Source organism: Sturnira hondurensis, unplaced genomic scaffold (genome assembly GCF_014824575.4).
Source record: "Sturnira hondurensis isolate 20B ecotype Veracruz unplaced genomic scaffold, ASM1482457v3 Scaffold0006713, whole genome shotgun sequence".
Lineage (NCBI taxonomy): Eukaryota > Metazoa > Chordata > Mammalia > Chiroptera > Phyllostomidae > Sturnira > Sturnira hondurensis.
Genome location: NW_028079344.1, coordinates 2,607,992 through 2,631,436, shown reverse-complemented (window position 1 = coordinate 2,631,436; position 23,445 = coordinate 2,607,992).

Sequence of the window (23,445 nt, the reverse complement as noted above, 5' to 3'; positions counted from 1 at the left end):
ATGAGCTTGGCCCTAAGGCCCCAGAGTGCAGGGTGTGCTGGAAGGGCGGAGTGGAGACCCTTGTGGGCAGGGAGGAGAGTAGGCAGTGAGGGAGGAGACATGGGCCTTTGTGAGAACTTTGTGTTTACGCTGATGTGGAAGCCCTGCCAGGGTTGGGTAGAGCCCAAAGTTGACATGGATCAACTTTGCTTTAAGACCATTGTATGGCTGCGGAGTAGAGAGCTGGGGCTTAGGAACACCCGATAGGAGGCTATTGTAAACTGGGTAGAAGGTGAGTTAGCTCCCACTACGGCAATGTAAGTGGTGAGGAGTGGCTATATTCTGGATGTGTTGTGAAGGTAGAGACGGGAATTTCCTGAGTGCCTGGGTATGGGTGGAAGGGGAGTCCATCGTGGCTCCACCGTTTCTTGTACACAGGAGAGTTGCCATCTGAGATGGAGGTGTTGGTGGTGCAGGCAATTGTTGAGAGAGTAATGCCAGTTTGTATGGGTCAAGCTCTCAGCACAGGATCTGCTCATGGCAAGTATTAAAAAATGTTAGGGTCTGTCATTAGCATTAGTTGTAATAGTAACTGAATGTTTTTCCTTTTTTCCTGATCTGCTCCCAATGTATCCTTCTGATGCTCCTCCCTATGCGGATTAGGTGGCATGGGGTAGAGTCGTTGAGCCTGGCAGCAGTCAGGGCAGTTGGACTTATACCTTATCTTGGCCTGCTGCTAATTTCCAGTTAAGTCATCTACCCTCAACCCCACTAGTGTTGTGGGAAACTGACATGAGAAAATGGGCAGAAAAATAGGTTGTGGATCTAAAAAACTAAGGTATATAATGTATGAATATACTTGGGCCATTGATCCAGCCAAAAATAAATATGATTTATGGTAGGCTCCATGGAGGGTTTATTTTGAACATTTTTAATGTTTTTATCAAAGCGATATGTAAATCTTATAGCAAATAGAAGCATCTGGAAGAGTTTATGATAATAAACAACAGTTCCATGCCCAGCTTTCCCTATCCCCGATTTTCTTGTTCCCTAGAGGCAACGTCTTTTCTGTTTTGGTGCTTTTTCTGGTTTCCTCTCACTTCTTTTCTCTCCTTCCCTGTGAAGGAGAGCTGACGCCTGGTGCTGTTGCATCTCTGGGCTCAGTGGTCTATTGGAGAGGGCCCACCATGTCATCACGCACTATATTTTATTCTGAAATTTCCATACTGTTAGGCACCCACTTTTTTCTCTCTTGAAATTTGTCTTCAAATAATGGTGCACTGAACATCAATGACCATGTTTTATCGAGCCATTTCCACATTGCTGGGCATTAACTTTTTCCATTTTTTTCATCTCAAATAATGCCAGAATAGCCATTCTCAATTAGTTTGTTCTGCACAGTGGTGCTTTTACTTTTGGGACATAGATTCCCAGGAGTGGATACTTGAGTTAGTGGGTATATGTAACTTTATATTAATAGTTGTTTTCAGATTGCTTTCTTTTTAAATAATATATTTGTTTATTTTTGACAAAAATTGTATATATTTGTTCTGCAACATAAAGTTTTGATACATGTATATGTTGTGAAAGGATTACTGAAATCAAGTTAACACGTCCATTACTTCCCATAGTTACCTTTTTGTGTGTGTGGTGAGAATACTGGCTACTTATTCTCTTATGAATTTCAAGTATATAATACATTATTATTAACTACAGTGACCCTGCTGTACATTAGGTTTTCAGAAAGTTTATACCTTTTGATCAATGTCTTCTCTTTTCCTCCATCTCCTAACCTGTGATAACCACCAGTTTCCTCTGTTACTTTGAATTTGACTTTCTTTTTCTTTTTTTAGAAATGCCACAAATAAGAGATCGTGTGATACTTGTATTTCTGTGTCTGGCTTATTTTACTTAGCATAATGTCCTCCACATTCATCCATACAAATGGCAAGATTTCCTTCTTTTATGAGGTTGAATAATGTACCTATTGTGTGTTTCCCATTTTCTGTACCCCTTCATCTGTTGGTGGACACTTACAAGGCTGATTCCGTACCTTGACCACTGTGAACAATGCAATGAAAACGGGGGTGCAGGTTTCTTTGGGGGAGAGTGATTTTATTTCCTGTGGTTACACACCCAGAAGTGGGATTGCTGGATCGTATGGTAGTCCGATTTTTAATTTTTTCAGAACTTCCTACTGTTTTCCGTAGTGACTACGCCACTTTACATTCCAGCCAGTGTGCACCAGGGCTCCCTTTGGTCTACATCCTTGCCAACACTTCTGACTTTTTGGTAATAGCCATTATAACTAACTAGTGAGGTGATGGTATCTCATTGTAGTTTTGATTTGTATTTCTGTGATGGTTAGCGATATTGAGTATCTTTCCACGTATCTGTTGACTATTCATACACTGTCTTTGGAAAAGTGTCTATTCAGATCCTTTGCCCATTTTTATTTTTATTTTTTTGTTGTTGAGTTGAATTGTATGAGTTTTTATAGTTTGGTTTCTCTTTCTTTTGAGCACTATTGAAATGTAATTGTGATATAACATTGTGCAAGTTTAACATGTATGATGTGTTAATTTGATATTACCACCTTACCAAAAATGTGGTTTATGAATATTTTCTGTCTTTCTTTTGGTTGCCTTTTCATTTTATTGTTTTCTTTGCTGTGCAGAAACTTTTTAATTTGGTGTAACTTCACTTGTTTATTTTGCTTTTATTGCATGTGTTTTAGGTTTCATATCCGAAAAATTAACCAGGAGACCAATGTCAAGGGCCTTTTACCCTATATTTTCTTCTAGGGTTTTATATTTTCAGGTCTTACATTCAAGTCTTTTATCCATTTTGAGTTGATTGTGTGTATGGTGTAAGATAATGGTTTAATTTTATTTTTTTCATGTGGATATACAGTTTTCCCAACATCTTTTATTGAAAGAACTGTCTTTTCCCCATTGTGTATTATTGTTGCCTTTTTTGAAAATTAGTTGACTGTATATTATCATGGGTTTGTTTTTGGATCTTATGTTCCATTGGTCTATGTGCATGTTTTTATGTTGGTACATGGTTTGTACATGGTTTATGCTATGTACATGGTTTTTATGCATATGGTTTTTGTTATCATAGCTTTGTATTATAGTTTGAATTCAGGAAGCGTTATGCCTCCAGCTTTGTTCTTCTTGCTCAAGATTGCTTTAGCTATTTGGGGTCTTTTGTGGTTCCATATGAATTTTAGACTTTTTTATATTTCTGTGAAAAATGCAATTGGAATTTTGGTAGAGATTGCATTGAATTTGTAGATTGCTTTGGGTACAGTGGACATTTTAACAATATTAGTTCTTCTAAGCCACAAAATGGGCTATCTTTCCATTTATTTGTGCCTTCATTGATGTTTTACATATATATATTATAAAATATATATATTTACATATATATATATATTATCATATACAGAGTTTCACTTCCATGGTTACATTTATTCCTAAGTATTTTATCCTTTTTTGCTGCTATTATAAATGGAACTGTTTTCTTAATTCCATTTACATGGATTATTTTTTGGATAGCTCATTGTTAAGTGTTTAGAAATTCAGCTGTTAGGGATAGTGGCCTGTAACTTTCTTTTCTTGTAGTGTCCTTGCCTGGCTTTCTTAGCAGGGGAATGCTGACCTTGTAAGATGGGTTTGGGGAGTTCCACCCTCTTCAATTTTTTGAAAGAGTTGACGAAGCATTGGTATTAAGTCTTTAAATAGATAGTAGAATTCACAGGTGAGGTCATCTGGTCTTGGACTTCTTGATAAGAGATTTTTGATTACTGAGTCAGTATTCTTACCAGTTATCAGTCTGTTCAGCTTTTCTATTTCTTCATAATTTAGTTTTGCTATGTTTCTGGGAATTTATTTATTCTGTCTTATCATGTTTGTTGGCATATAATTGTGCGTAGTAGTATCTAATGATTCATTGTATTTACTTGGCATCAGTTATAATGTCTCATTTCTGATTTTATTGATTTGAGTCTTCCTTTTTTCTTTAGTCTAGGTAAGGTTTTGTAATGCTGTGTTTTAGAAAATCAACTCTTGGTTTCATTGATCCTTTTTATTTTGTTTCTAGTTTCTATTTTAGTTTTTCTTTGACGTTTATTATTTCCTTCCTCATGCTAACTTTGGGCTTAGTTTGTTCTTTTTCTTTTTCCTTGAGGTGTAAAGTTGGGTCATTTATATGAGACTTTTCCCATTAATGTACCATTTATTGCTGTACATTTTTTCTTAGAACTGCTTTTATTGTGTCCTATAACTTTCAGTATGTTGTGTTGCCATTTTTGTTTTTTATTAAAATTAAAAAAAATTTCCTTTTGATACTTTCTTTGAATCATTAGCTGTTTAGCAGTATGTTGTTCATTCTCTGCCTATTGTGAATTTTCACGTTTTTCTCTTGCTATTGATATCTTATTTTATACCATTGTGTTTGGGAAAGATATTTGACATGATTTCAGTCTTCTTAAATTTATTAAGACATGTTTTGTGGCCTAGCATATGATTCATCTTGGTAAGGTTCTGTAAGCCCTTGAGAAGAATGTGTATGTTTTATGCTGCTGTTGTAGGTATATTCTTGGTATGTTTGTTAGGTCCATTTGATATAAAGTATACTTCAGGTCTAATGGTTCCTTATTAATAGTCTGTCTGCATGCTCTAACTTGTTTAAAGTAAGGTGTTGAATTCCCCTACTATTATTGTATTACTGTTATTTTATTATTGTATGTTTTTTCCAGATCTGTTAATAATTGCTTTATGTGGGGGGACCCCAGAAAACTGGAATTTATTTATAAAAAATTGTGAATTTATTCTTACATGTTTACACTTTAGTCACCTTCACAGTACTCTCTATTTGATGCAATACTCGGATTAAGACATTTTTTCCACTGCTCAAAACAGTTTTTGAACTTGTTGATTTTGATGTGTTTTAGTGCTTCTGCTATTTTTGTTTCACCTCTTCCACATTGGCAAAATGTTTCCCTTTGAATACTTTTTCCATCCAGGGAAACAAAAAACAATAGTTGCTTTGGGCAAGATTGGGTGAATAGGGAGGATGAGGCATGGGGGTCATGCTGGTTTTGGTCAGAAATGGCTGACCACTTGGTGTGGGCAGGTGAATGAATCACCCATCATGAAATGGGCATATGCTTTGAGTCTTCAAAAGGAAATTCACTGAAGCTGAACACAGCCTCTTACAACAACACCAACTAGTACACTGATACAGATGGGTTCCTGGTACATTGACCTACCTAGGGAAGCCTGTCCTACATGGGGCCTGCCCTCCAGAAGATAATTTCAGTTTTTTTTTTGGGGGGGGGGCTTCCCTCATATATGTATTTAGGTGCTCTCATATTGGTCTGTGTATATGTTTGTTACTGTTATTTTCTCATGATGAGTAGACTACTCCATCATTTTATAATGACCTTCTTTGTTTCTCATTATAGTTTTTGACTTAAAGTATATTTTGTCTAAGTATAGCTATCTCTGGTCTCGTTTGGTTTCCAATTGCATGGAATATAATTTTTATCATTTTACCCTTGGCCTATGTGTGTCCTTAAAATAAAGTGAGTCTCTTGTAGGCAGCAGTAATCGGGTCTAGGTTCACTCCCCACCCGCATTCATTTACTTTGTCTTTTGTTTGGAGAATTTAGTCCATTTTCTTTCAAAATAATTATTGATAGGTAGGCATATACTGTTGCCTTTTTCTTAGTTATTTTCTGGGTATTTTGTAGATCATTTGTTCTGTTTTTCCTCTCTTGCTCTCTTTCTTTGTAATTTCATGATTTTCTATGGTGTTATGCCTTGATTCATTTCTCTTTGTTGTGTGTCTATTATAGGTTGTTGCTTTGTGGTTACCATGACGTTTATAGAAAACATCCTATACTTATGTCTATTTTAAGCTGATAAAAACTTGGTTTATATAGAAAAGTTTAACTTCTCCCCTGCCCCCCAATATTTTGTTTTTGGTGTCACAATTTTTATCTTTTTATATTGCATATATATGAACAAATTATTGTAGCTATAGTTATTTTTAATTTGCTTGTATTTTAACCCTTTATACTAGTTATAAGTGGTTTACATGCCACCTGTACAATATTAGTGTATTCTGAATTTGACTATATATTTACTTTACCAGTAAGTTTTATGTTTTTACATGATTTCATGTTACTATTTAGTGTCCTTTTTTCCCCCCAGCTTAAAAAACTTCCTTTAGCAATTTTTTTGTAATGTAGCTGCAGTGGCAATGAAATACTTCAGTGTTTGTTTGGAAAACTTTATCTTACCTTCAGTTGTGAAGGAGAGCTTTGCTGGGTACTGCGTACTTTCAGACCATAAGACAAAATTTGGGAGGAATAATGGTTGTTAATGCTGCTGTTGAATTTTGTTTACATTTATATTGGTGAAATATTATGTTATTTATTTTATTAAATATTTTACAACATTTTTTGCTTCAATTTTTTCCCCTATTTTCCTCTAAAACCTAAGTGCAACTTATGGTCCAAAAATATGGTAACTTCTTGGTTGGCATTAAAAATTTTTTTTTTAGTTTCAGTATTTTAAACACATACCACTCTCTCCTGGCCTGCAACATTTGTTCTGTGATATCTGCTGATAACATTATGTAGGTTCCCTTGTATGTGATGAGCTTTTTTCCCCTTGCTGCTTTCAAGATTTTCTCTTTGTCTCTGATTTTTACAGTTATAATGTATCTTGATTGAGTATTCTTTGGCTTAAATCTGCTTGAGAATATTTTAGTTTCATGTGTCTGGATGTCCATATAATTTCTCAGATTTTGGGACTTTTCAGCCATTACTTCTTTAAGTAAGCTTTTCTGCCCCTTTCTCTTTTGTCTGCTTCTGGGGTTCCCATAATGTGAATATTGTTTTCCTGATGGTGTTCCATAAGTTCCATAGGCTTTCTTCATTGCTTTTCATTTTTGTCTTTTTTGACTTGATCATTTTAAATGACTTTACTCAAGTATTCTGATTCTTTCTTCTGCTTGATTAAGCCTTCTGTTCAAGCTCTGAATCTCTTTAGTCATTGTACTCCTTAATGTTTCTTTGATGGTATCATGTTTTCTTGGTTCTTTCTGATTTCTGAAGCCTTGTGTAGGTGTCTGTGCATTTGATGAATTGATCACCTCTGCCAGACTTTATGGACTAATTTTGTTAAGGAAAGATCTTCACCTGTGGATGGGATCACAATGGAGTGTACTGTGGCCCTGTGTCTAGTGGTATAAGTCACCATGTGTGGGGGCATGTCATGGCTCCAGGTCTGTGGTGCAGGAGCGTGGTGTCTTATTTGTTCAGGTAGCTGGTGTTCATAACTGTGATAATTGTGTGACCTTGGTGGTGAGAGCTGTGTAGAGTACTTGTTGACTGCAGTGGATGTTGAGGTTCTTAGATGGTGCCTCCAGTTCCAGTGGTGAGGGGCAGGAACAGGTAGCGGTGGTGGTGGGAGCCAATGGTGTGCGCATAATCTGTGGTGGAGTCTGCCTGCAGGTGCCTGTGTGGCAGTCAGACTGGCTGCAGGAACATGCATGGTCTCAAGTCTGGGACCAGTGGCAGGGGCTGGGGTCAATTGTGGGTACACAAGAAGCTGTGGGATCCTGTGCTGTCAGTCTACCTCACTGTGGCTGCCCTGGCTAGCTGCAGTTGTGTGCATGGTGATCAAGGTCAGTTAAGGGAATTGGGGCCAGCAACATGTTGCACAGTCTAGATGTGGTCATGTGTGGTGATGTCAGCCAGTGATATGAGTCAGGGCCAGCTTTGGGAACCTGAGTAGCTACTGGTCCTGGGCAATGAATGTGCACTCAAGTGGCTACAGGGGTGTCAGGGACACCTTTAGTATTGGCTGGTGATGGGAGTTGAATCCTGTAGATTCAGGTGTGTGGCCGTGTGGGTAACTGCTTCTGTGCCCAGCAGCATAAGCCTGTAGCAGGAGTTGGGGCTAGGAGGTGCAGGTACAGAGCTGCAGGTGCTAACTGCCGGCATGTGTGATGGTGCAGGCCAATGACAGGAGTTGGGGCCAGATATGGGCCCATGTGCTGCTCTGGGGACTTTGGCTATCAGTGTGCACTCATATAGCTGTAGGAGGTAGGCATGTGACAGAGTATGGGCTTGGCATGTACAGGTGCATGGGATCAGCTGCAGGTGCATGTACCTAATGGGAACCAGTGACATTAGTTGGGCAAGATATGGGTACATGAGTACCTGTGAAGGCCTGGGCTGTCAGTGTGCCGTCCTGTATCTTCAGGGTCTAGCTGTGGGCATGCTCATAGAGGTGAGGGTTGGTTGTGACAAACCACAGAAGCTGGGGCTGGCTGCCACTATGAATCCTGGACCTGGAGTGTCTGTGGCAGCACAGCCGGGGTGGCTAAAGAGTTGGGTAGTGGTGAGTACTTCATGCAGCTGGTGTCTGAACACAAAAATCTGTGGGGCCCTTTGTAGCAAAAATGGTAGGGGTTTCGTGGCAGCTATGCTGGCCATTGGTTTTCTCAGTGGCAAAACCTGCTGAGGTTCGCTGAAGAGAAATTTGCTGAAGTCCACGAGTAAGTCCTCAGTGATGAAAGCTGTGGAAGTCCACGGTGTTGGCAAGGGGTGTTGAGGCCCTCAGCAGTGAAGGCTTCTGATCCTCTGCAGAGCAGGACATTGAGGATACAGTTTTTCCACCGTGTGGCTGATACTGGTGGTCTCTGCCCTCCCTTTTTCCCAGCTGTCTTTAGATGTCTTAGTTAAGCCAGTGTCTGGGTGGGGTGAGACTAAAACAGGTCCTCTGTGCAGTGTCCCCAAAGACTGGGGAAGCTGGTTGATCACCTCTTTTTCTTTTCCTTGGGAGGGAAACTCTGTCGAGCTTGGGAGTTCCCTCTTAGTACTGAGTAGTGCTGGCCTGAGAGATGGGATGATGCAGGCAGAATGAAACTTTTTTCCTACCCTTTTGGTGTGGTTATTCTAAGGTCTTTGCTTCCCTGTACTGATGAAACTCCTTAAGTGGACTTCTGAGACCTCTCAGAGCTATTAATATAGTTCCTGGATAGTTAGTTACTTGTCGTTTATGGAGGGATGCAGGCTGGGATATTTCTATTCTGTCATCTTGATGTGACAAATCTCAGATTGCTTTCTGAAATTACATCCATGTCCAGTCCCAAATAAGAAAGTACCTTTGTTACCCATGTCTCTAGTTGGAGCCCTTTTAAATTTCTTATCAGTATCATGGGTATAAGAAGATACTTAATTATTATTTCAATGTATATTACCTCGAGTCTAGTGAATTTGAGCATCCTTTGTGTATTTTTTGGCTGTTTGATTTGTTGTTTTATCCCTCCATAACTGTAGATAATGTGTCTGTATCTCTATGTATTGTTTTATCAATTTTCATATAGTATCTGCTGATATTCAAGGTGGGAAGGATGAGAATCATCCTAACTGATACTACCTTNTGGAGCCCTTTTAAATTTCTTATCAGTATCATGGGTATAAGAAGATACTTACTTATTATTTCAATGTATATTACCTCGAGTCTAGTGAATTTGAACATCCTTTGTGTATTTTTTGGCTGTTTGATTTGTTGTTTTATCCCTCCATAACTGTAGATAATGTGTCTGTATCTCTATGTATTGTTTTATCAATTTTCATATAGTATCTGCTGATATTCAAGGTGGGAAGGATGAGAATCATCCTGATACTACCTTCTCTCCTCTTTCTTTCAGTATAATTATTTCTTGTCCCATCAACTTTTTAAAAAGTATATTTTATTGATTGTGCTATTACAGTTGTTCTGTTTCTTTCTCTCCTTGTTCCCCTCTGTCCTGTACCCCCCTCCCACCATCATTCCCCCATCTTAGTTCATGTCCATGGGTCATACATATGAGTTCTTTGGTTTCTCTATTTTTCATACTATTCTTAAGCTCCCACTGTCTATTTTGTACCTACCAAATACGGGGAATACTTCTTATTCCCCGTACCCTTTCCCCCATCCTCCTCTCTGCACAGCCCTGCTGTTGACCCTCTGTGTGATGTCTATGTCTGTGAATCTGTTCTTGTTCTAGTCGTTTGCTCAGTTCATTTTTGTTTTTGTTTTTTAGTTTTTTCATTTTGTCTTTTTTAAGTTAGGTTGTTGACAGTTGTGAGTTTGTTGTCATTTTACTGTTCATTTTTTGATCTTCTTTTTCTACTTTGATCTTCCCCCTTTAACATTTCTTATAATAGGGCCTTTGTGATGATGACCTACCTCCTTTTACTTGACCGTATCTGGGAGGCACTTCATCTGCCCTCCCATTCTAAATGAAAGCTTTGCTGGATAGAGTCATCTTAGATGTAGGTCCTTGCCTTGCATGACTTGGAAGACTTCTTTCCAGCCCTTTCTTGCCTGCAAGGTTTCTTTTGAGAAATCAGCTGATAGCTTTATGGGCACTCCTTTGTAGGTGACTTTCTCCTTTCCTCCTGTTGCTTTTAAGATTCTCTCCTTATCCTTCATCTTGGATAATGTAGTTATGACATGCCTTGGTGTGTGCTTCCTTGGGTGCGGCTTCTTTGGGACTCTCTGAGCTTCCTCGACTTCCTGGAAGTCTATTTCCTTTGCCAGATTGGGGAAGTTCTCCATTATCTTTTCAAATAAGTTTTCAGTTTCTTCCTCTTCCCTTTCTCCTTCTGGTACCCCTATGATTCAGATGTTGGAATGTTTAAAGATGTCCTGGAGGTTCCTAAGCCTCTCCTCATTTTTTTGAATTCTTGTTTCTTCATTCTGTTGTAGTTGAATGTTTATTTCTTCCTTCTGCTCCAAACTCTTGATTTGAGTCCCTGTTTCCTTCCTTTCATTGTTGGTTGGTTCCCTGTACATTTTCCTTTATTTCACTTTGCATAGCCTTCACTTCTTCCTCTGTTTTGTGACCATACTCAACCATTTCTGTGAGTATCCTGATTACCAGTGTTTTGAACTGTGTATCTGATAGGTTGGCTATTTCTTTGTTGCTTAATTGTATTTTTTTTCTGGAGCTTTGATCTGTTTTTTCATTTGGGCTGTTTGTTGTTGTTGTTGTTGTTGTTGTTTTTGGTCTCTGTGGGCCTGTTACATAGTGAGGGGCAGAGCCTTAGGTATTTGCCAGGTTGGGGCAACCCATGTCTCTGTGTTGTGGCACTGTATGTGGGGGAGGGGTCAGGGAGGAAATAGTGCCACTTGTTCAGCTCTCTGCTGACTTTCAGTCTCTCCCGCCACTGCCCACAAGCTAATTGGGCTCTTCTGGTGTTGATTCCTGGGTAGGTGGGTTTGTGTATATTCTAGGACCCCGTGGGTTTCTCTAGCAAACACTCCTGTGAGGCTGGGAGTTACTCCCACCACCTCAGCTCCCACAGGTTTTTATAGCCAGAGGTTTTGAGGCTTTATTTTCCCATGCTGGAACCCTGTTTATCCCTGTTTGTTTATCCCTGTTCCTCCCTGTTTATCCACATGCAAATGTGGGACCGCCTGCTCTGCCTGCTGCCGGCAGGCTGAGTCTTCTAGCTGCTGCCTTGCTGTGGGTCCTGTCCATCTCAGCTGCCTGTCTCCACCTCTCCTACCAGTCTGGGTGAACATTTCTTTTAACTCCTTGGTTGTCACACTTCCATACAGTTTGATTTTCTGGCATTTCTCGTTATTTTTTGTTTTTAAATTTGTTGTCATTCTTTTGGTTGTGCGAGGAGGCAAAGTGTGTCTGCTTATGTCTCCATCTTGGCCAGAAGTCCTTGTCCCATCAATTTTTGACAGTTTCTGTTGACTCCCCAATTTTCAAGATTAGGATATTTGGAACTCCTCCTTTTTCTCCGATCTCCCCCCATTTCTACATTCTACCTTCTATCAGTTACATTTGAGCATCGTGAAAGATGTTTAAGAATATATTTTATTCCCTGACCACAGCCACGTCTTCCATGTTTTGCCGACTAGAAGACTTGAAAGGTTAAAAACCAGTAAAATGAGTTTAAAACAGAATATTAAAGCAGCAGGTTCCAGAGATACAATTTAAACCAGAACTTCTCAAACTCTTCCATCAAAATATGCCAAATGCCAGTTGAGAAGAATATACTTCTTTTCCCATAAATTCAAAACTTTTTTGTAGATATTCAGGCAGTATTTTCTCTCCTGCTCCATCATATACCAGTCTTAATAAGCATAACTGGTAAAAAATTACTTTCTAACTCTAAAGTTTTAATACAATTAGCTTTCTGGGAAGTTTTCTAAGATTACATTGTGGCTTGAGTTCTCATATGGGTTTTCTAGTGTGAGAAGCACAGTTTCCTAGTTTGCTTTATTTTATAGACATGGGAGTGGTGGCAAGAGAGATGATGTGATTTGCCCAAATTCTCTTAGGTGAGCATCTCATGTCTCACTGTCTCAATGGGATGTCCAGGACTTTAATTTGGTCGATGATCTATGGCCAATTCCAAGGTTTATTTCGAACCTTATTTTCTCTTGAGTATGTTCAGGCCAAAACCTTGGAGTGTTTTCTCTTTTTCCATAATCCAGTTTGTCACCAGATTTTGGTGGTTCTACCTTTGAAATCAATACCCTGAATCCAGCCCTTATGATTTATATTGCTGCTACCTATACCCAAGCTACCCTCTTCCTACCTGGACTACTGCTATAGGTTTTTAATTGGTCTCCTTGTTTATGCCCTTCCCTCCATAGGGTCTCCTAAGGTCTTTTCTCTGTTCAGACTGTTTAATCCCATTCACATTTTATTCATAATAAAATACAAGTCTTTCTATGGTCTGCATTGTCTTTAATGATGTAGTTCTTCACCACCTTCTTGGTCTCATTTTCTACCTTCTTCCCCTTGCTTACTCTGCTGTACCACATTGGCTTTCTCACTATTCTCTGAGCAGATCGATAAGCAACTGTCACAGAACTTTCGTACCTTTTCTGCAGGGGATACTGCTTACGTAGGTGTGTCAATTTTTTGCTCTCTCGTTCCTTATTATTTGGGTTCAAATTCTACTTTATTAGAGAGCTATCTCTGACCTTAGCCCATATTATTACCTGACACATAGATTATGTATTTATCTACTTATGGTTTACTCCCTGATTAGAATGTAAGCTCCATGAAGTTAGACTGTATTTTGTTCACTGTTAGTATGTAGTGCCCTGAACAGTGCCTAACACATTGTAAGTGCTCAATAAAATGCCCGTGCAATAAATGAATAAACATTGCTATATTGTTCTTGACCCTTGATTTTTGACTCCAGTTAAAACTGTTTCTGGTCAGTTATGACATCTCAAACATTTATTATATACCACCTGTGTCAAGGCATTATGCTTCCCTTCTTGGTATGCCTTTATTCACAATGTTCACATTTTCTCAAAATTTTTTTGCTTTTTTCTACTTGTGCAAATCTTTCCCTTTCTTCAAGCTCAACTCAACTGCAATTTCTTCAATGATACCTTCAATTCCCGACTTGCAGTTAAGCACTTTCTTCTCTGTGTGCCTAGTGTGCTATTTGTAGTTTTGTTTATTACCGTCTGTCTTATATTACAGTTATTTATATACATGACTTATCTCTCCTCCTGGATTGAAAGAGCCACTAGGAAATCCTTCTATTCCCTTAGTGCTTGTTTTGGCATGTCAGATACTTGTGAAACGATCGTTGAGATGAATTATGTGTGATACTTAAGCCTTGACTCATTGAATTGGCTCAAATTTAGAGACAGGTTCAGATCTAATTGATGTAAGGAAGGCGAGCTTTTGATAATTTCCTAAAGATAATATTAGAAATTAAAGGACTGGCAAATGCACCATGTGAGAATTGAATTCATCTGGCCTTTTGGAGAGTGATTTAGGAATAGTAAAGAGTTTTCTGAAAGTAAAGTTGGACAGTCATTCTTGCCTTCAAAAGGAGAAGGAATTTATATAGTAACTAAGAATTAAGCTTTAACATTTGAAAGAACTATGAACTAGTGATTTAAAGCTCTGAAATTTTTCCTGGATAGCTCTAAAAGTGATTAAATCACTGTTACTTTGAGTGAAGGTGGTAGTGGTAATTTTAGAGATGAATTTTATAACTTTGTTGAAGATGGTACTTCTAAATGGTAACCTAGCCATCTTTCTTGCCTATATTTTAGTGGTTGTTGGAAATCTTTGCCTTTTCTTTTCAGCCTTATTGTACTCTTAACTCTACAGAAAATGTAAGATCTTTTGTTTTGAACTTACCAACGTCCTTCCCTTCTATGTTAGAATCTCTCTGTGTTTCTTGCTTCCTGTTGTCCCCCTCCTCCTTCCCAAGGCCGAGGCTCTGTCAGAGCTCTTACCTACTCCTCTCCCTGTCGTAAGGCATGTGGCTACCAGTTCCTTTTCTCTCAAGCATTGCATCCCTCTTGGCCCCTCCATATGTGCACAGACTACTGGGCGTCCTAACAGCATGGTGGCTGGCTTTCCCTAGAAAGGGCCATCACAGGGCGGAAGCAAGCCAGGCGGATGGTGTCCCTTGTGACCCAGGCTAAGATGGGACATGGTATCACATCTGCCACATCTCTTGGGTAGAAGTGAGTCTTTAAGTCTGGCCTATATACATGGGGTGTGGAATGAGGTTCCACCTTTTGATGTGAGGAATGTTTTGTGGACTTATTTTAAAATGACCGTGGCATTGTTGAGCCTGCTGTCTCAGATCCAATGCAAAAGTGAGACTTTTATAACTTTATTGAGTTTTCAATAGGTAGTAATATATGCATGTAGTACACAATTTAAAGGGGAAGTAAGTCTCCCTTCACCTTTGCTACCATTTTGTATATTTATTTTCAGAGAGAGTCCAATTTCATGTAAATGCATACATACATATTGTTGTGGCGAAGCTGCCAATCACCAGTGTGTATATATATTTACAAATATATAGAATTAATGGTTAGCCCATAAAGTATCCAGCCATATAATATGAAAAATAGAGAAAATTTAATGAGGAAGACATAAGATATAAGAAACATTGTACATAGGACAATGACACCTCAGTCCCTTTCATAGTAGACACCTTGGGACCTCACACAGTTCTCCCAATTGCCATCAGCTGCCCCATCGTATTTTCTGAATGTCATTGATGGTCTGAAATCTCTTCCCTTTCAAAGGTGATTTTAGTTTTGGGAAAAGCTGGATGTCCCAGGGCACCAAATCTGGGCTTTAGCGGGGCTGAGTCACCTGGGTGATTTGATCTTTTGCTGAAAAACTCTGCATGACGCATGAGCAGGCACATTGTTGTGATGAAGCTGTCAATCACCATTTGCCCATAATTGCAGCCTTCTGAATCATCTGAATAATTTCAAGGAATGTTCAAGCTCAATGCAAAATTTGATGCAGATTCATTGCTCTACTTGCTCAGTGATTTTGAATGCAATTCCCACACAGTACACATGCTCACTCAGTGATGTCTACCGCCCACCCCCACTGAGTGGTACAGTGAAGTCATCATCATTCATTCACACATGCACATTCCAGTCCACTGTCCTTGGCTGCCAGGTTACATTGATGTTGTGCAAACTCTTCTCATTATATTAACAATGGTTGGACTTTTTCCAGACAGACTATGTATATAAAAATGTGTATATATATACACACATATATGTATATGTGTGTGTATCTACACATAAACACATGCATGTTTTTATTTGTGTGTATATAATCATCTTAAGTATGGTTATATATTTAAGGAGAGAAATTATTATAGGGAGGTCGTGGGCAAGCACCCCAGCTACCCCAGTAAACACATCCTGCACAGTAGGGCAGCAAGTGTCCTCCTCCTTGGATTGGTGAGGACCACTCCTCTCGGTGGGAGGACAACTGTTCCTAAAAGAGACCAATCATCACAGTGCCAGTGGGAACTGTCTGTTTTTTTTAAAGCCAGTTCTTTTTCTTCTACCCTTGGAGTTTGGTCTGATAGGCTTAGAGTAGGGTTTAGTAGTTTTTATTCTAAATATTTCCTAAGGATAAAATGGTATACTGTATGGAGGCAGTTTAGTAACATCTTTAAAATATATACATGATCCTGAAGTCTAATTTGAAGGCTTTATTCCATAGTTGTAGCAGCCAGGGTTTGAAATATGTGTAGAAGTTGCGTAAGAGACTTATCAAAGCAAAAAACTTAGAAAACTTCCCAGTACAGGGTATATGTAGGTGGTGTGGATAATGGAGTGGACAGGGACAGGAGAGGAAGTGGGATTTCTCTGTATGAACCTATTTCTATTGATCCAGTCTTTGAATCAGGTGAGTATGTCACTTATTCAACAAAGGAGTGAATGAATACTTGGCTACATGAGTAAATAAAACAAACTAAGCACAGTACTCCTGGTGGTCAGCCAGGTTTGTGATCATGGAGAGAGGAGGCCTGTGGAGGCATAGCAATCCATTACCTCTCTTCTTTCCCCTTTGTTGCCCTTCTCAAGAGGTCCTTTAAAAATTGTTTGTTTGTTTGTTTATAGTAGAATTCTTCCTGGAGTTTGTGAGATAACTAGTCAGTCAGTGTTACTGTATTACCTTTTGTCTTTTCACAGTCATCCTAGTGCTGAGGCAGGAGGAGGGCAAAGCCCATCTTGCAATTATAATTCATCTGTTCACATTTGTTCAACGAACTTGATGTGTTAGCCAGGCCCAGATGATGTTCTAAGTGCGGGAGCTGTGCTGATGAATAAGGACAGGGGCCTGACTTTGTAGAGTTTACGGTATAGCCAGGATAGGCAGACAGTAAGTAATCACAACAAGCAAATAAACAAAGTAAGTTTATCAAATATTTAGTGATGAAACAAGAACAGACCAAGGCAGGAAGGACTGCTTTGGATAACTGCTATGATTAACAGGGAGGAGGCGGTATCTGAAATGGGACCTGTGTGATGAGAAGCAGGGAGCCATGTGAGGATCTAGGCAAAGTATTCCAGGCACAGGGATCCAGGCACAGCAGGTGCAGTGTGGAGATGCTGAGGAGCATCTTGCTTGTCCTTGTCAGGGACAGTGAGATCCACTGTGGCCAGAGGGAGGTGGACCATGTGAAAACAGATGGTAGAAGATGAGGTTGGAGAGTTAGAGGGCAAGACCTTATAGGGTCTGTAGAATACAGTGATGAACTTGGAGTTTATTTAAGTGCATTGGGAAGCTGTTCATGTCTTGAGCAGACAAATGGGGTATTTTTAATGGAGACATCTCGGACAGATGTCTTGGGGCACCTCAAATTTAACATGTCTAAAACTAAACTAATAACCTCATCCCCCGAGTTTGTACCTCTGCCTGCTTCTTGGTAAGTGAAACTTCAGTTTGTTACCTGAGCTGGGAATTCTGCATTGTAGATTCTTCTTATTCTTTATTATTGTCCATGTTTGTCCTGTGGCCAGGCCCTACTTTATGCTACCATATTCTGTTTGCATTTTTTTCTGTATCTGCCTCTTTACTGTTGTTGGTTAAGCCATCATCATGTTATCCAGTAAACTAATATTTACTGCCCACTGCCTCCATGCCAGGCGTTGTGGATGCTAGGGAGACGAAGGGAAGGGAGCCCCCTGGGAGCTCATGGACTATTAAGAAAGACAGGTAAATAAAAAAAAGTAGTGATGCAGTGCGGTAAGTGCCATGTTAAGGAAAATGCTGTCCTTGGAAGTCTGTAGTAAGTGTCGTCACCTGGGAAGCACCCTAGGAAATGACATTTCAGCTGAGACCCTAAGGGCAAATAGAAGTGGGAAGGATGTTCCAGGTAGGAGGTGAGAAGAGGGCGAGGTTAATTTGCAGCATGGTCTGGGTAGGATTCGAGATCCCTGGGCTGTGCAGGGAGTTAACAAGTGAGTCTGGACTTTACCCAGTGACAGTGGGAGCCCCTGAGGGGTGAACAGCGTGGCAGAGATGAGTTAATAAGGGCGTTGTAGGGCCACATAGGGACAGTGGGTGCAGAGGGCAGAAAGACTAGAGTTACAGCAATGATTGGGGTTAGTGCAGTAATGTAGGTGGCTGCCAGTGAAAAGTGCCGGTGAGTCAGTATTTGAGTTACCTGTATAGATATCTAAATTAATTTATTGGATCAAATTTGATGGATAGTACAGGGGGAGCCCAGCTTTCCCAAACACACTAAAGCAGAAATGTTTTGGAAAACTTTTTTCATACTATTGGGAATGTCTTCAGAATATGAAAGCTTTATTGAGTTGTGTCTGCAATGAATTTCATTTAAAAATGAAATTTATTGAAAGCCTTGCTTCTGAATATTTTTCCATAGATTTCATGCTCTTTTAGAAATTTTGTTTTTCCTCGTGTTTTAGTATTTGCAGTAAATACTGGCAGTAGGAGAGGCAGGCGGTGTTGAGGGAAATGACAGTTGCAAGGGTGGGTGATGGTGTCAGTGGGAAACCGCCAACCTTTATTATGGGAAAGGGGTGGTGGGGGGAGGCAGGCAGATCAGAGGGTTTGTGGGGCTTCCATTGGAAGCAGGACGTGAGGCTGTGGAAAGAAGCACCATTTAGTGGTGAGGATATCACTCTTTCCACACTGTGCCACACTGGCCATTTGAGTTTGATAAGCTGTTTGGAATTTTAAATGTGATGGAAGAGATGATTGGTTTTTCCTGCAGTTTTGTATCCATCTTCCCTGCCCATATGTGTCGATGCTGTGTCAGGCGCCACCCCACCGAAAACATGGCTTTTGCAGGTGAAGTAAGCATCTACCCTGCCCTCTGTGTAAAAGGTGACGTGTGAGTCTTCAGAGCTATAAAACCTGTGTGCCAGGGGGTGTTCTAATCACTTTACCAGTATGAACCCCCTTGACAGCTCTGTGTGGTAGGTGCTATTGGTATTCTGTATTACAGGAGTTTGGGCACCGAGAGGAGTGACTTGCCTGAGTCACAGAGTTCTTAGGCGGCAGAGCTGGGCTTGAACCCACGGACTCGAGTACCAGGGCTGGCTGTTGTGGAAGATGATGCTGGAGGCGTGAGAAAGTGGGGGTATGCAGCTGATTGTGTGTGTGTTCAGGGCTGAATGTGTGTGGCCAGTGGGGCTTTATTCTACTTTCACCCTTTAGGAGACCACTGATACGTGTGGAAAAGGAAAAAAATTGGAATAGCTTTTTAAAATCCTCTTTTAAAACACATAGTTTTTCTGCTATGGATTTTGGAGAACCAGCCTATGAAGAAAACAGTAGTTTAGTTTTGTCTCTCTGCTAGGTAAAAATAGTTTTTACTCTTGGTCTGTTACTCTCAAGTTTACGTTATTGAAAAATAGAGTCTTTAGAAATGGTAGAGTGAGATATTATTTCTTTTTATTAATGCCGTGGCCATTCAGGCAGATGTGAATCAGTTTGTAAAGAGGCCTGCGCAGGAACTCTTTCACTGTCTCTGGGATCGCCCTACACTGACTCGGCAGCGTCTTTTGTGCAGTGCCGGCGCTGCTTACCTGAGTGCTGGCTTTGCTGGCTTGGCTTCCTTATTGATGGCAGGGGTCACTGTAACTTTGGGTAGAGACCTTGTTTTGTCAAATCTCCAAGAGCTCTGTGTGTGTGTAGGGCATGTGCAGGTGAAGTAGGGTGGGGTTTTGGGGGAGAGCTGTGCTTGGCTGCTGACCCTGAAGTGTAAAACTAGGAGGGGGACCAATATCAAATACTGAATAGAGTAACTGTCTGTGTTTCTATGTAAGCAGTGAAGGGAAGGGATGTTATTCCATTAAACCTGTTGGAGATCATGCAGAAAGGTGTTTAGAGCTGAACTATTTTGGCTGCCTTTGGGGAAGGTTTGATAAAGGATTACTCTGTTCAGGTTGTTTGTTTGCTGCACATGAGACAAGTTGCCCGATTTCCAGCATGGATGGGGTGGCAGAGACGAGGATGTGGAAGCTGGATAGCATCCCAGAATCTACACAGTCACATCTTTGTGGTGCACTTCATTATTTAGTGGGGTTTTTTGGCAGAAAATTTCCCCCCAGAATATTGTGGATGCAGGGACTGACTTATGTTTAAATATCAACATAAAATACAATCTAATGTACAGTTGACCCTTGGACTACATGGGGGTTAGGGCTGCTGACCCCTCCACAGTTAAAAATCCAAGTATAAGTTTTAACTTCCCTAAAACTTAACTACATTTGTCCCTCAGTATCTACAGGGGATTGGTTCCGTGCAGATACCAACATCCATAGATGCTCAAGTCCCTTGCATAAAATAGTGTAGACCATTGCATGCGTTTGGCCCTCTGCTTCTGTGGGTTCCCACCTGCGGATTAAAGATACTGGTTTTGATGTCATTTGGTTGAGTCCACGGGTGTGAGCCTGGGGATGTAGGGAGCTGACATATAAAAGTACTCACGCAGTTCAAACCTCTGTTGTTCTAGTGTCAGCTGTACATGCCATTATGCCATTTCCTGTGTTAGATGATTTACTAAAAGGAAAAACTTAGTGCATGTCTGAATGTGCTTTGCAGCAATAAAGCGCTTAACGAGCATTCATTGTCATCTTGTGTCAGGAAGATACTGAATTTAGAACTTTCTCTCCATTACTTGCCAAATATAAATTCTTGGGGTAAAAGATAATTTTTTGGTATTTACATTTTCATTAAAATTAAAAAAAATTACCGTTGACATATAATATTGTATTAGTTTCAGGTTTACAACATAGTGATTAGAAATTTATATAACTTACAAAGTGATTACCCTGATAAACCTAGTGCCTATCTGACACTATGATAGTTATTATAATATTATTGACTATATTCCCTATGGTAAAGGTGTTTTAAGTGAACGAATTTGTTGGATCATGTTCTATTTTTTTAGAGAAAAATGATCACAAACAAGAAATTGCAGTAACTGATATATTTGCAAATATATGTATGTATATATATCTGTTGGGTTATAAGAGGGTGATAATATTATTTAATATGTAAGTCACCCTTTTGAGAGTGAAAGGAGGACCTTACCCTACCAGGTGAGAAATTGTAGGTCAGCAGACATAAACTGGACTCTCCTGTGCAAACCAGGAGCTTTGATCACCTTTAGTGTGAGAAAGCTTGCTAGAGAATGAATATTTTAAAAAGGAAAATAAAATAATTGGAAGTTTTTATGTAATATTGAAGAGAATTACTGTTGGTTCTGGGATTTGATTTTGCCTTAGTTACAAACTAGTGAGTTCTCCTGTTACTGTTTCGTGGATGCAGGCAGAACACAGAGGACCCTTGGGGCTGCGACAGAGGCGTTTACCGTTTTCAGCACAGAAGGCAGCGTGAGTGTCAGCATATCTGTGTCAGTTTCCTGCGCCCCTCAAGCCCTGCAGGGGCAACTGGATGTGGCCCAGATGGGAGCTGTGCGCACAGTGTGTTTACATCACAATTGAGTCACACACTGAGAGGCATTCACCACTTCTGTAGCAAGCAGTCCGTGAACCTAGTCTTGCTGGGGTGGCAGGGGCGGGGAAAGCAGGGGGAGAAAGGGGAGGGAGGTTGATCCACCTGTCCAGGTGGCCAGCTGACTAGACAACCCGAAGAAACAGCCTAGGTGAAAGGAGGGTCTGGCCTTGCAGTCTGGGCACAACAAAAGGTCCGGGAAGACTGTTTCACCCAATAGTTTTGTTTATAAAGTGTATTGTCTTTATGGCTTTCGACTTTTATTCGTTGCATCAAAGTAGAAGGTGAAGAAACACTATTGGGAAGAGGCTCGTGGGATGCAGAAGGGCTCGTTTGTGGTGATATTGGGAAGTTTCTGGATAAACTGAGCCAGGCCTTTTAAAAAAGGTGTTTTTTTACAGTGTTCCTGATTGTGTTTCTTTTGGGAGACAAGGTTTCTGGGTCAAATTATTAAGCTTTCTGCTTCATTAAGGGTCGGTATCTATTTTTTTAATCTCAAGTGACATATCAATATATAGCTGACTCAAGAAGGTGCTATAATTACCCTTACGAAGTGCCAGTGGCCCTTGCCTTACCAAGTCAGTGCCCACCTGTGGGATGGATCTGTTTTGGTCTATCAAAGCTACTGGAGCAGGGATTTTGGTGAAATTTCTGATGACTGTTGGTCAGGCAGGGTTAGCGTTCCTTAGGATTGTAGAGGGTTTTTGTTTGTTTGTTTGGTTGGTTGGTTGGTTGGGTTTTTGGATTTTTTTTTTGGACTTGAGGCTAAGCTGCTCTGGGCTCTGAGGGTCCTCATATCCCCAAGAGGACCCTGCAGGGCCTAATGCACAGCAGCCTGTGGTGCTCTGCTCATCACAGTGTACTTTTCACATATATTTTCAGAACTTGAGCATTTTACTAATTCTTATCATTTATATCTTATTTAGTCAGTTAACAGAAATGGTGTAAGTAAGGGGTTGACAAACTGGCAAGTCCGTCCCACTGTCTGTTTTTATAAATATTTGTGTTGGAGCTCAGCCATGCTCATCATTTACGTGGCGTCTGTGGCTCCTTTCCCGCTGTAACAGCAGAGTTAAGTAGCGACAAAGAAGACTGTATGACCCCCAAAGCCGAAATGTTTACTGTCTGGCCTTGTAAAGAAAAAGGTTGCTGATCTCTGGTCTAAGTTAATAAATCACCTAGGCAGCGTGCTCCTGGTGTGTTCGGGTCTTGCTCATGTGTAGTGCCCCACTCATATTTGACAAACGAAGAGTGATAAACAGCTTCATGCTGATGAAATGCTAATGACAGAGGGCTGGTCTAGAGTCACATATCGTTGTTGGGGGGCAGTGTTTTAACCCAAACGTGACTCAACTGGGGAGAGTCAGTGGTTGGCCTGTGGGAGAGGTTCTGTCAGAAGCCACCATCCACTTCCCTTACTCAAGCTTTCCTTCTCTTCTCTCCAGTACATAGACCCTTTGTATCATATGTAGATTGGACGTAGGTGCCTTCATCTCCTTTGGCCGATAGTGGGTGTGATTCTGAGCCCCCCTCGCCCCACTGGAACCTGGTACAGGAGAAAACTGACACTCTCCACTTGAGCTCAGTCCCTGCAGGCCTCCACGCCTGCCACATTGTGCTGAACACCACGTGTGGCTTTCTTGCAGCAGCCCCCTAAACACAGACCAGCTTTTTCGTTTGGCCTTCAGCTAAGAGCCAGGAGTATCTCCCTCTGCTGGAAAAGAAACTGGCTTTGTTGAGCTCATGTAGAGACAGTTTGTCATTTTCCACATCTCATTTTGACTGTGTATAATTTTTTCCTTTACATAAGGACATTAGAACCTAACCTTCTGGTAAGATGTGAATCCACTGAGTTGGTGATTCATGCATCAGACATTTATGCATATTCCCTGCTTTGCACCATCCTGGCCATGATGATGGGCTGCGTAAGGAAGAAAGTAGACAGAATAGAAACATGACCTTTTTCTTTTATTCACACCTGCATCTAGTAGTGAAATAGGTCAGTTCTTTCTTAATAATGTATTTTGCGACTCTCTTTTCCACCAGGTACTTTCTGTTATACTTGTAATAACTCTCTTAGCTGGGCTCTGGGACTCTCTGACTCTTGATTGTCATCCTGTGAGCGTCACCACA